This window comes from Bos mutus, chromosome X (genome assembly GCF_027580195.1).
Source record: "Bos mutus isolate GX-2022 chromosome X, NWIPB_WYAK_1.1, whole genome shotgun sequence".
NCBI lineage: Eukaryota > Metazoa > Chordata > Mammalia > Artiodactyla > Bovidae > Bos > Bos mutus.
Window position 1 is genome coordinate 85,575,441 of NC_091646.1, and position 13,561 is coordinate 85,589,001.

The window sequence follows — 13,561 nt, forward strand, 5'->3', positions numbered from 1 at the left end:
GAAACTCTTCAGGCCAGAAGGGAATGGCAGGACATACTTAAAGTGATGAAAGAGAAAAATCTATAACCCAATTTACTGTACCCAGCAAGGATCTCATTCAGATATGAAGGAGAAATCAAAAGCTTTACAGACAAGCAAAAGCTGAGAGAATTCAGTGCTACCAAACCAGCTCTCAACAAATGCTAAAGGATCTTCTCTAGACAGGAAACACAGAAAGGGTGTATAAACTCGAACCCAAAACAACAAAGTAAATGACAATGGGATCATACTTATCAATAATCACCTTAAATGTAAATGGGTTGAATATCCCAACCAAAAGATAATGACTGGTTGAATGGAAACAAAAACAAGACCCCTATATATGCAGTCTAAAAGAGACCCACCTCAAAATAAGGGAAACATACAGACTGAAAATGAAGGGCTGGAAAAAGATATTTCATGCGAATGGAGACCAAAAGAAAGTAGGAGTAGCAATACTCATATCAGATAAAATAGACTTTAAAGTAAAAGCTGTGAAAAGAGACAAAGAAGGACACTACATAATGATCAAAGGATCAATCCAAGAAGAAGATATAACAATTATCAATATATATGCACCCAACATAGCACCACAATATGTAAGGCAAATGCTAAAAAGTGGTGTTGGAGACGACTCTTGAGAGTCCCTTGTACTGCAAGGAGATCCAACCAGTCCACTCTAAAGGAGATCAGTCCTGGGTGTTCATTGGAAGGACTGATGTTAAAGCTGAAACTCCAATACTTTGGCCACCTCATGCAAAGAGTTGACTCATTGGAAAAGACCCTGATGCTGGGATACATTGGGGGCAGAAGGAGAAGGGGACAGCAGAGGATGAGATGGCTGGATGGCATCACCGACTCGATGGACATGAGTTTGAGTAAGCTCCGGGAGTTGGTAATGGACAGGGAGGCCTGGTGTGCTGCAAATCATGGGGTCACAAAAAGTTGGACACGGCTGAGTGACTGAACTGAACTGAACTGAACAAGTATGAAAGGGGAAATAACAATAACACAATAATAGTGAGGCTTTGTCGCCCTCAAAACCTATGGATAGATCAACTAAACAGAAAATTAACAAGGAAACACAAACTTTAAATGATACAGTGGGGCCCACCCCAGGCTGACAGTGAGCCGAGGGGTTAAGATGCTGGCCAGGCCCTGGGCTTATGGAGCCATGAATGGGGCAGGATTGGGCCCTCTCTGGCAGGCACGAGTATCCCCCCTTATCTCCTTCAGCACAACCCACCACCTCCACAGCAAATTTCTTAGTAATGAAGAAAACTTGAAATTATTTGGGAAGTACAACAACCCAAATGGCCATGGGCACAATTATAAAGTTGTGGTGACAGTATATGGAGAGATTGATCCTGTTACAGGAATGGTCATGAATTTGACTGACCTCAAAGAGTATATGGAGAAGGCAATTATGAAGCCCCTTGATCATAAGAATCTGGATTTAGATGTGCTGTATTTTACAGACATTGTAAGCACAACAGAAAATGTAGCCGTATATATCTGGAAAACCTCCATAAATTTCTTCATGTGGAAGTTCTTTATAAAGTAAAAGTATATGAAACTGACAATAATATTGTAGTCTGTAAAGGAGAATAACTGTTAGAGATTAATTTCCATCCATATTTGAAGATCTTTATCCCCTTGAACAATTAAAAGTCATCACCTAACTGTTGCACTTCTGCATTGTGTTCTGGAATCATTGTGAATGAGTCCTGTTCTAGACTCAAATCTATTTTAAAACCAAATTTGTAATGTATTCTGAGTATCATATAAAAAGTCTTTCAACTATAGATTAAAAATCACTTCAGCAAAATGTTCTGGTAAAACATTCTGTAGAATAATTTGGAAGCAAAAGAAATCTGTTTTTTTTTTTTTTTTTTCCCATTATCTCATTTTTAGTATTCATTTTTTCCCTTGTATAATATAAATGGCAAAAATGTTTATAAGACTGACAGTAGGTGAATCTTATAAAAAATACCAGGGACCACAAAGTCTAGAAACAGAGATTATGTAATATTTCTAGTAGATTGAGCTCCCTTGATTACTTCTAGGATATGCTAAACATGTTTCACTGGAAAAGGGAATGGCAAACCACTTCAGCATTCTTACCTTGAGAACCCCATGAATAGTGTGAAAAGGCAAAAGATATGACACAGAAAGATGAAATCCCCAGGTCAGTAGGTGCCCAATATGCTGCTGGAGAAGAGTGGAGAAATAACTCAGAAGGAATGAAGAGGCTGAGCCAAAGTAAAAAAACGCCCAGCTGTGGATGTGTCTGGTGGTGAAAGTAAAGTCTAATGCTGTAAAGAACAATATTGCATAGGAACCTGGAATGTTAGGTCCATGAATCAAGGTAAATTGGAAGTGGTCTGACAGGAGATGGCAAGAGTGAACGTTGGCATTTTAGTAATCAGTGAACTAAAATGGACTGTAAAGGGCTAATTTAATTCAGATGACCATTATATCTACTACTGTGGACACGAATCCCTTAGAAGAAGTAGAGTAGCTCTCATAGTCAACAAAAGAGCCTGAAATGCAGTACTTGGGTACAATCTCAAAAATGACAAAATGATCTCTGTTCATTTCCAAGGCAAACCATTCAGTATCAAAATTCATTACAATATCAGTAATCCAAGTCTATGCCCCAACCACTAATGCTGAAGAAGCTGAGGTTGAACGGTTCCATGAAGATCTATAAGACCTTCTAGAACGAACACCAAAAAAGATGTCTTTTTCATCATAGGGGACTGGAATGCAAAAGTGGGAGGTTATGAGATACCTGGAGTAATAGACGAGTTAGGCTTTGGAGTCGGAGAAGGCAATGGCACCCCACTCCAGCACTCTTGCCTGGAAAATCCCATGGATGGAGGAGCCTGGTAGGCTGCAGTCCATGGGGTCGCTAAGGGTCAGACACAACTGAGTGACTTCCCTTTCACTTTTCACTTTCATGCATTGGAGAAGGAAATGGCAACCCACTCCAGTGTTTTTGCTTGGAGAATCCCAGGGACGGGGGAGGCTGGTGGGCTGCCGTCTATGGGGTCACACAGAGTCGGACACGACTAAAGCGACTTAGCAGCAGCAGCAGGAGCAGGCTTTGGAGTACAAAATGAAGCAGGGCAAAGGCTAACAGAGTTTTGCCAAGAGAATGCACCAGTTATAGTGAACAGCCTTTTCCAACAACACAAGAGATGACCCTACACATGGTTACCACCAGACGGTCAATACTGAAATCAGATTGATTATATTTTTTTGCAGGCAAAGGTGGAGAAACTTTATACACTCAGCAAAAACAAGACCAGGAGCTGACTGTGGCTCAAATCATTAACTCCTTATTGCAAAATTCAGACTTAAAGAAAGTAGAGAAAACCACTAGGCCATTCAGGTATGACCTAAATCAAATCCCTTATGATTATACAGTGGCAGGGACAAATAGATTCAATGAATTAGATCTGATAGAGTGCCTAAAGAACTACGGACAGAGGTTTGTGACATTGTACAGGAGGTGTTAATCAAAACCATCCCCAAAGAAAAGAAATGCAAGAAGGCAAAATGGTTGTCTGAGGAGGCCTTACAAATAGCTGAGAAAAGAAGAGAAGCAAAAGGCAAATGAGAAAAGGTGCAAGCTTATTCAGTGAAAATTTGACCTGAATCATCTGGGACAATGCAATATAAATGAATGTACAAGGACTGATGGGAGTGCCTTTTGGTAGTGCATGTTGTTCATTGCAAATTTGCTTATTTAACCATGAACTGCTAGTGAGGAACACTGAACATATCATAGAAGATGAATAAACTGCTTATGTATATTTGTCTGTTTTCAGACCTTATGGCTACTTGAACAATTTAAACTCAAAAGACTGAAAAATAATCACATGTATTAAACCTTGTTAAGATAATCAGCATGAAAAGGATATGTTACTCTGTACAGCATCTCTTTATGGAAGTTTATCCTAGTTAATCTTGTTCTGTTCTGATCACTAAATTTACCTGCTTCAAGTTGAGCTGCTTTTGTGGCATTCATCTCTGGTATCTTTCTTCATGCCAAAATCTACAAGAATACATTTGCTTTCTTCCCATAAAAAACAGATCTCACTTGTGTTCTCATTTGTATTTTAAACTCCTTAAATACAGGGTTCATTTTTCTCTCCACATAGCAACTAGTACACAATGGATTCCTAAAATGTTGCTGCCTGAAAAGAGTAAAAGGACTTGTGTTATGATTAGTACACTAAAAAAGTTTTCAAAGGAGAATACTTCTATTCTGAAGAGTTTTTAACTGCACAAATTTTACAATAAATTTTGACAGTAAATGGACCAGTTTGACCTAATTAATATCTATAGGACATTTCACCCCAAAACAATGAATTTCACCTTTTTCTCAAGTGCACACTGAACCTTTTCCAGGATAGCTACATTTTGGACCATAAATCTAGCCCTGGTAAATTCAAACAAATTGAAATCATTCCAAGCATGTTTTCTGACCACAATACAGTAAGATTAGACATCAATTACAGGAAAAAAATTATTAAAAATTCCAACATATGAAGGCTAAACAACACGCTTCTGAATAACCAATAAATTACAGAAGAAATAAAAAAATAAATAAAAATATGCATAGAAAAGAATGAAAATGAAAATATAACAATCCAAAACCTATGGAACACTGTAAAAGAAATGCTAAGGGGAACATTCATAGCAATACAGGCTTACCTCAAGAAACAAGAAAAAAGTCAAATAAATAACCTAACTCTACACCTAAAGCAACTAGAAAAGGAAGAAATGAAGAACCCCAGGGTTAGTAGAAGGAAAGAAATCTTAAAAATTAGGGCAGAAATAAATGCAAAAGAAACAAAAGAGACCATAGCAAAAATCAATAAAGCTAAAAGCTGGTTTTTGAGAAGATAAATAAAATTGACAAACCATTAGCCAGATTCATCAAGAAACAAATGGAGAAGAATCAAATCAACAAAATTAGAAATGAAAATGGAGAAATCACAACACAGAAGTACAAAGGATCATAAGAGACTACTATCAGCAGCAATATGCCAATAAAATGGACAACATGTAAGAAATGGACAAATTCTTAGAAAAGTATAACTTTCCAAAACTGGACCAGGAAGAAGTAGAAAATCTTAACAGACACATCGCAAGCACAGAAATCAAAACTGTAATCAGAAATCTTCCAGCAAACAAAAGCCCAGGACCAGACAGCTTCACAGCTGAATTCTTCCAAAAATATACAGAAGAGCTAACACCTATCCTACTCAAACTCTTCCAGAAAATTGCAGAGGAAGGTGAACTTCCAAACTCATTCTATGAGGCCACTATCACCCTAATACCAAAACCAGACAAAGATGCCACAAAAAAGGAAAACTACAGGCCAATATCACTGATGAACATAGATGTAAAAATCCTTAACAAAACTCTAGCAAACAGAATCCAACAACATATTAAAAAGATCACGACCAAGTGGGCTTTATCCCAGGGATGCAAGGATTCTTTAAGATCCACAAATCAATGTGATACACCACATTAACAAATTGAAAGATGAAAACTATATGATTATCTCAATAGATGCAGAGAAAGCCTTTGACAAAATTCAACATCCATTTATGATAAAACTCTCCAGAAAGCAAGCATAGAAGGAACACACCTCAACACAATAAAAGCCATATATGACAAACCCACAGCAAACATTATCCTCAATGGTGAAAAATTGAAAGCATTTCCCCTAAAGTCAGGAACAAGACAAGGGTGCCCACTCTCACCACTACTATTCAACATAGTTTTGGAAGTTTTGGCCACAGCAATCAGAGCAGAAAAAGAAATACAAGTAATCCAGATTGGAAAAGAAGAAATAAAACTCTCACTGTTTGCAGATGATATGATCATCTACATGGAAAACCCTAAAGTCTCCACCAGAAAATTACTAGAACTAATCGATTAATATAGTAAAGTTGTGAAGTGAAGTGAAGTCTCTCAGTCGTGTCTGACATTTGTGACACCATGGACTATAGCCTACCAGGCTCCTCTGTAGTAAAGTTGAAGGATATAAAATTAACATAGAGAAATCCCTTGCATTCCTATACGCTAACAACGAGAAAACAGAAATAGAAATTAAAGAAACAATTCCATTCACCATTGCAATGAAAAAAATAAAATATTTAGGAATATATCTACCTAAAGAAACAAAAGACCTATATATGGAAAACTATAAAACTCTGATGAAAGAAATCAAAGAGAACACAAATAGATGGAGAAATAGGCCATGTTTGTGGATTGGAAGAATCAATCTAGTGGAAATGAGTATACTACCCAAAGCAACCTATAGATTCAATGCAACCCCTATAAAGCTAACAATGGTATTTTTCACAGAACTAGAACAAATAATTTCACAATTTGTATGGAAATACAAAAACCTCTAGAGCCAAAGCAATCTTGAGAAAGAAGAATGGAACTGGAAGAATCAACCTGCCTGACTTCAGGCTATACTACAAGGCTACAGTCATCAAGACAGTATAGTACAGCCACAAAGACAGAAATATAGATCAATGAAGCAAAATAGAAATCCTGGAGACAAATGCATGCACCTACGGACACTTTATCTTTGGCAAAGGAGGCAAGAATATACAACGGAGAAAAAACAATCTCTTTAACAAGTGGTACTGGGAAAACTGGTCAATCACTTGTAAAATAATGAAACTAGAACACTTTCTAACACTATACACAAAAATTAGCTCAAAATGTATTGAGGATCTAAACATAAGACCAGAAACTATAAAACTCCTGGAGGAAAACATAGGCAAAACACACTCTGACATAATGGAAATAAAAATAAATAAATAAACAAATGGGGCCTAATTAAACTTAAAAGCTTTTGCGCAACAAAGGAAACTATAAGCAGGGTTAAAAGACAGCCTTCAGAATGAGAGAAAATAATAGCAAATGAAGCAACTGACAAATAATTAATCTCAAAAATATACAAGCACTCCTGCAGCTCAATTCCAGAAAAATCAGTGACCCAATTAAAAAAAAAAAATGGGCCAAAGAAATAAATAGACATTTCTCCAAAGAAGACATACAGATGGCTAAAAAACACATGAAAAGATGCTCAACATCACTCATTATCAGAGAAATGCAAATCAAAACCACAATGAGGTACCATCTCACACCAGCCAGAATGGGTGCTATCCAAAAGTCTACAAATAATAAATGCTGGAGAGGGTGTGGAGAAAAGGGAACCCTCTTACACTGTTGGTGGGAATGCAAACCAGTACAGCCACTATAGAGAACAGTGTGGAGATTCCTTAAAAAACTGGAAATAGAACTGCCTTATGACCCAGCAATCCCACTGCTGGGCATACACACCAAGGAAACCAGAATTGAAAGAGACACATGTACCCCAATGTTCATCGCAGCACTGTTTACAATGACAAGGACATGGAGGTGACCTAGATGTCCATCAGCAGATGAATGGATAAGAAAGCTGTGGTACGTATACACAATGGAGTATTACCCAGCCATTAAAAAGAATTCATTTAAATCAGTTCTAATGAGGTGGATGAAACTGGAACTTATTATACAGAGTGAAGTAAGTCAGAAAGAACAACACCAATACAGTATACTAAGGCATATATTTGGAATTTAGAAAGATGGCAATGATAACCCTATATGTGAGACAGCAAAAGAGACACAGATGTATAGAACAGTCTTTTGGCCTCTGGGACAAGGCAAGGGTTGGATGATCTGAGAGAATAGGATTGAAACATGCATATTATCATATGTGAAACAGATCACCAGTCCAGGTTCAATGCATGAGACAGGGTGCTCAGGGCTGGTACACTAGGATGACCCAGAGGGATGGGGTGGGGAGGGAGATGGGAGGGGGGGTTCAGGATGGGGAACACATGTATACCCATGTCTGATTCATGTCAGTGTATGGCAAAAACCACTACAATATTGTAAAGTAATTAGCCTCCAATTAAAATAAATAAATTTTAAAAAAATCCTTCAGGCTAGGCTTCATCAGTAGGTGAACCAAGAAATTCTGGATGTACAAGCTGGATTTAGAAAAGGCAGAGAAACCAGAGATCACATTGCCAACATCCAATGAATCATATAAAAAGCAAAGGAATTCCAGGAAAACATCTACCTCTGCTTCATTGACTATGTTAAAGCCTTCAGCTGTGAGGATCACACACACAAAAAAAAAACTATAGAAAATACTTAAAGGGATGGTGATACCACACCACCTTACCTGACTCCTTAGAAAGATATATGCAGGTCAAGAAGCAACAATTAGAACCAGATGTGGAACAATGGACTTCTCCAAAATCGGAAAGGCTTGTGACCCTGCTTATTTAAGTTATATACAGAGTACATCATATGAAATGCCAGGCTGGATGAATCACAAGCTGAAATCAAGGCTGCCAGAATAAATATCAGCAACCTCAGATATATAGATGATTTCACTCTGATGGTAATAAGAGTGAACTAAAAGAACTAAAGAGCCTCCTGATCAGGGTGAAAGAGGAGAGTGAAAAGCTGGCTTAAAACTCAACATTCAATATGCTAAGGTCACGGCATTTGGTCCCATCATGCACTTCATGACAAATAGATGGGGAAAAATTGGAAACAGTGGTAGATTTTATTTTTTTGTCTCCAAAATCACAGCAGACGTTGACTGCAGCCACGAATTTAAAAACTCCTGTTCCTTGGCAATAAAGCTGTGACAAACATAGAGAGGGTATTAAAAAACAGAGACATCACTTTCCCAACAAATGTCTGTATAGTGAAGGCTATGGTTTTTTCCATTAGTCATGTATGGATATGAGAGTTGAACTAAAAGGAAGGCTGAGCGCTGAAGAATTGATGCTTTTGAATTTTGGTGCCAGAGAAGACACTTGAGAGTCTCGTGCACAGCAAGCAGATCAAGGCAGTGAAGCCTAAAGGAAATCATCCCTGAGTATTCATTGGAAGGTGAAGCTGAAGCTCCAATACTTTGGCCACCAGATGTGAAGAGCTGACTTATTGGAAAAGTTCCTGATACTGGGAAAGATTGAGGGTGAGAGAAGAAGGGGACAACAGAGAAAGAGATGGTTGGTTGGCATCATCGACTCAATGGACAGGAATTTGAGAAGCCTGGCATGCTGCAGTCAATGGAGTTGCAGTCAGATACGAGTTAGGGATTGAACAGTGACATAAGACATAGGCTGGGAGGAACTGAGTCGACTAGAATGACCCTTGTCTGTCACTCCTGAACCATGGCAAAACAATGAAAGTCCCCCTGTTGTGTCAATGGCAGAAAGGTACAGTTTTATTCCCTGTGTCTCTCACTCCAACAGAGCACTCACTTGCTGTGCTCTGGCAGAGGATGCAGAGCAAGAATGCTGAAAGTTCACATAGCTGTTTCTCCCTGGTTCAACTGAGAGAAGAGGGGATGGGGCCAGGGTAAACTCTGTGTTACTTCTGGGGACCAACTAGCTGTGCTTCATGTTAATTAGAGCACCACAGAAACCTCCCCATGCCATGCATTTGCTCCTCAGAATATATCAATAGTAATATCTGAGGATGCCCAGGCTTCCGTAAATAAGCTCCAGTTTCCCCTAGGGATTATAGGAGTGAGAGAGTTTTCATTCACTCTCCCTTTCTTCTTACTATAAACACGCCCAAACCACACTCAGAGATTGCATGGCCACTGCAAGACTTGGCCTAGGCCTAGGTTCTCAGCCATCTGCAAATTTGATACACTCTGACTGGCTCAGGGGAATTCGATCTCAAGAAAAGAACTCATGGGGCCAATCCTCTCCCTAAAGAATATCTGTCTGGGACCAGAAAATGAACCAGGAACTGATGGCCTGAGCCCTCCTCTGGAAAATTTTTTCACTGTCTGCCAACAGAGGGCATGGCTGGGAGGGACTATCTACTAAGCAGGGAACTTTGCATAACTTGACCCTCTGCCTTCCATAGCTGTTGGAAGTTTGCTGCTGCTGCTGCTGCTAAGTCGCTTCAGTCGTGTCCAACTCTGTGCGACCCCATAGATGGCAGCCCTCCAGGCTCCGCCGTCCCTGGGATTCTCCAGGCAAGAATCCTGGAGTGGGTTGCCATTTCCTTCTCCAATGCATGAAAGTGAAAAGTGAAAGTGAAGTCGCTCAGTCGTGTCCGACCCTCAGCGACCCCATGGACTGCAGCCTACCAGGCTTCTCCGTCCATGGGATTTTCCAGGCAAGAGTACTGGAGTGGGGTGCCATTGCCTTGGAAGTTTAACCCCCTTCATATCCTGAGGATGGTTTTACTTCTCAGAAGGATACATGGTATATTCCACTCATGATCTGGTGACCATAGAAACCACCATCTATCCACATTTATTTTCAACTTCTGTTCATTTCACTGTTGTCCTCACACCCTCCCCCCTCTTCTAGGAGTTTGTTCCCCAGGGCCCCATGATACAATTAGACAACCTCACAGGGATCTGAGCTTTGGCTTTGAGTTCTCTGTGAGGTAAACTTTGGACTGAGGCTCAGCACAGAGGGCAGGGCCTACAATGAAAAGAGGTTCCAAGCAAGATGACTACTTCGGTCAAAAAAAAAAAAAATCTTTTCCTTGCAGCCTGCTTGGCAGGATCTATTGGTTTTCACATTATTTATCCCACACATGCAGACGCAACATGCTTGTTTAAAAGCCTAGTGGACTCTGAGGCTAGAACTGCCATTGACACAACAGAGAACAAACCTACCTGACCACATACAGGTGTACCTTGGAGGTATTGCAAGTTTGGTTCCAGATTGCCACAATAAAACAAATATCAATAAAGTGAGTCACATGAATTTGTTGGTTTCCCAGTGCTTATAAAAGTTATGTTTACCCTATACTGTTGTCTATTCAGTTAAAAAAAATGCACCTACCTTAAATAAAAATATTAATACTTTATCGCTAAAAATTACTTTAAAAAGTTTTTATTTTTCTTCCTCAGCATCTCCTAAACTCTCCAGGACCAGGCCAAAATTTATTCCCAACCACTGCTGCGTTTTGCCTTAGCATGTTTCACACATGACTTACTTTTCCAGAGAGGAAGCAATTTCGCCAAAGTCAACTGTGGGCTGGTATGCAACTTTAGACTGGGATCTTGAGGGACGAAGTGGTATTGGGAAGAAAGAACCAAGGACAGGAATTGGTTGAAGCTTTTTGGTAACAGAACAGTCTGTACAAACCCAGTTTGTACATTTGAGTCTTTGACTTATCAACTGAAATTTGCAATAACTGCTAGTTGCTTTTTTGTTTTCGCAACAGCAGGTGCCTAGTCCAGAATGTTCCTTAAATTTAAGACTTCTGACACATACTTGTGCCTAGAAGTGGTTCACATCAGAATCAGACAGGCTCTTGTACTGGCAAACTGAAAAGCAGGACCTTACTGGAGATGCACATTACTAATAGTACAGAAAAAAGCATATTTGTAGAATACAAAGATTTAGTTGTAAAATATGACCAAGAATGCAAAAAAGACAACACCACATTAAATAGAAAAAATCTTGAACATTTTGATTTAGTATCATTTTAAAGAAAAGCTATTTGGGTAATAAGTTGATAAGCACTTTCCAGACCTTAAATTATTTCAGGATTCTTCTACTCCAAACATGCTTTTCCAGTCCTTAAATTAGAAAATAAATCCATGTTTACATTTTCCTGAACACCTTACCACAATCAAAATGGTTACCATACCCATCCCCTCCAAAAACTTTTTTTCCCTTTGTATTACTTTCTTCTCTACTTAGCCCATCCCTGTCCCTAGGCAACCACTGATCTGCTTTCTTTCACTATTGTCTTAATTTCACTAAATGCCTTTTGCATTTTGTTGAATTTTACACAAATGTAATAATATACTATATTTTCTTTTTTTTTTTGTCTTTTTTAACTCAGCATAATTATTTTGAGATTTTTTTCCAATGCTGTTATTTTGAGCAATAAGTTATTTCTTATTGTTGTTGTATGTTTCATCATATGACTAGTTGGGCTGTTTTCAGTTTTGAATACTACAAATAAGCTGCTATGGATATTCATGTACAAGTCTTTGAGAGACCTATGCTTTCATTTCACTTAGATAAAATCTTAAAAGCAGCACTACATTAACTGTATGTTTAACATTTTTGCCTGTGGCGGATTCATTTTGATATATGGCAGAACCAATACAATATTGTAAAGTTTAAAAATAAAATTAAAATTAACATTTTAAGAAACCACCAAACTGTTTCCAAATATCTGTAACATATAATCTCATCACTTACTCATATGATGAGTTTTTTTTTATTTGAACCATTCTAATAGGTGTGTTGTGATATATAATTTTAGTTTTAATGAATATCTCAATTGCTTATAAAGTTGAGCATCTTTTCATATGCTTAATTGCCACCAATTTATCTTATTTGCTGAAGTGTCTGTTCAAATGTTTTCCCATTGTATTTGTTTAGTTTACTTATTACTGATTTTTAGCAGTTCTTTATAATATTCTAATTACAAGACCTTTGATGGTTATATATTTGCAGGTATTATCTCCGATTCTGTTTTACTTGTCATTTTCCTAATAATGCCCTTATTGGAGTGAATTATTTTAATTTGGATGATATCCTACTTATTGATTTTGTCTATTATACTTCATAGTTTTGGCTACCTACTTATTTTTGCCCAATCCAAGTTCACTTAGATTTTTTTTCCTATCGTTTCTTCTAGAACTGTCATGGTGTTAGCTCTTAAAATTAAGTCTAATGTTAATTTCTACTTTTTAATCCTTTACTTTTATTATTGTGGTATATCACATTTATTGATTTGTATATATTGGTACATCACTTAACCTCCCTCTCACTTCCCATTCCATTGCTTTTTCAGTAGTGTTTTGTTCAATTTCCACATATTTGTGATTTTTAAGGTTTTCCTCCTGTTATTAATTTCTGTTTAGTTTCATACCATTGGAGTCAGGAAAGATACTTAATATATTTTCAGTCTTCTTGAATGTGTTAAGATTTCTCTTGTGCCAAGCATACTATTCATCTTAGAAAATATTTCACGAGCTCTTAAGAATATGAATTGCTGCTTTGAATGGAAAGTTTTCCCTATATCTGTTAGCTTCATTTGATCTAAGTTGTTGTTCAAGTCCAATGTTTCTTTACTGATATTTCTGTCTGTATTATTTACTCTTTGCTCATAGCAGCTTACTGATGTCCCCTACTGTTATTGTATTGCTGCCTATTTCTACCTTTGTATCTGTCATGAATTGCCTTATTCAATTAGATGGTCTAATACTGGAGATATTTTCTCTTGAGGAACTGGCCACATATTTTGAAAACATATTTTCTTTCTCTCTTATTACAGTTTTTGTCCTAAAATCTATTTTCTCTGAAATAAGTATAGCTAACCCTGCTCTCTTTTGGTTTGTGTGTACATGGAATATCTTCTTTAGCCATTTACTTTGAGCATATGTATGTCCTTAAATCTGTAATGAGTTCACTGTAGGCAGCTTATGGTTGAGTCTTTTTTA

The 13,561-nt window shown here is 37.8% G+C and overlaps 1 pseudogene; it reads left to right on the forward strand.

The window, feature by feature from the left end:
* Positions 1-1,192: 1,192 nt before the first annotated feature.
* LOC102267276 (6-pyruvoyl tetrahydrobiopterin synthase pseudogene) lies at positions 1,193-1,629 on the forward strand (annotated as a pseudogene).
* Positions 1,630-13,561: the final 11,932 nt, after the last annotated feature.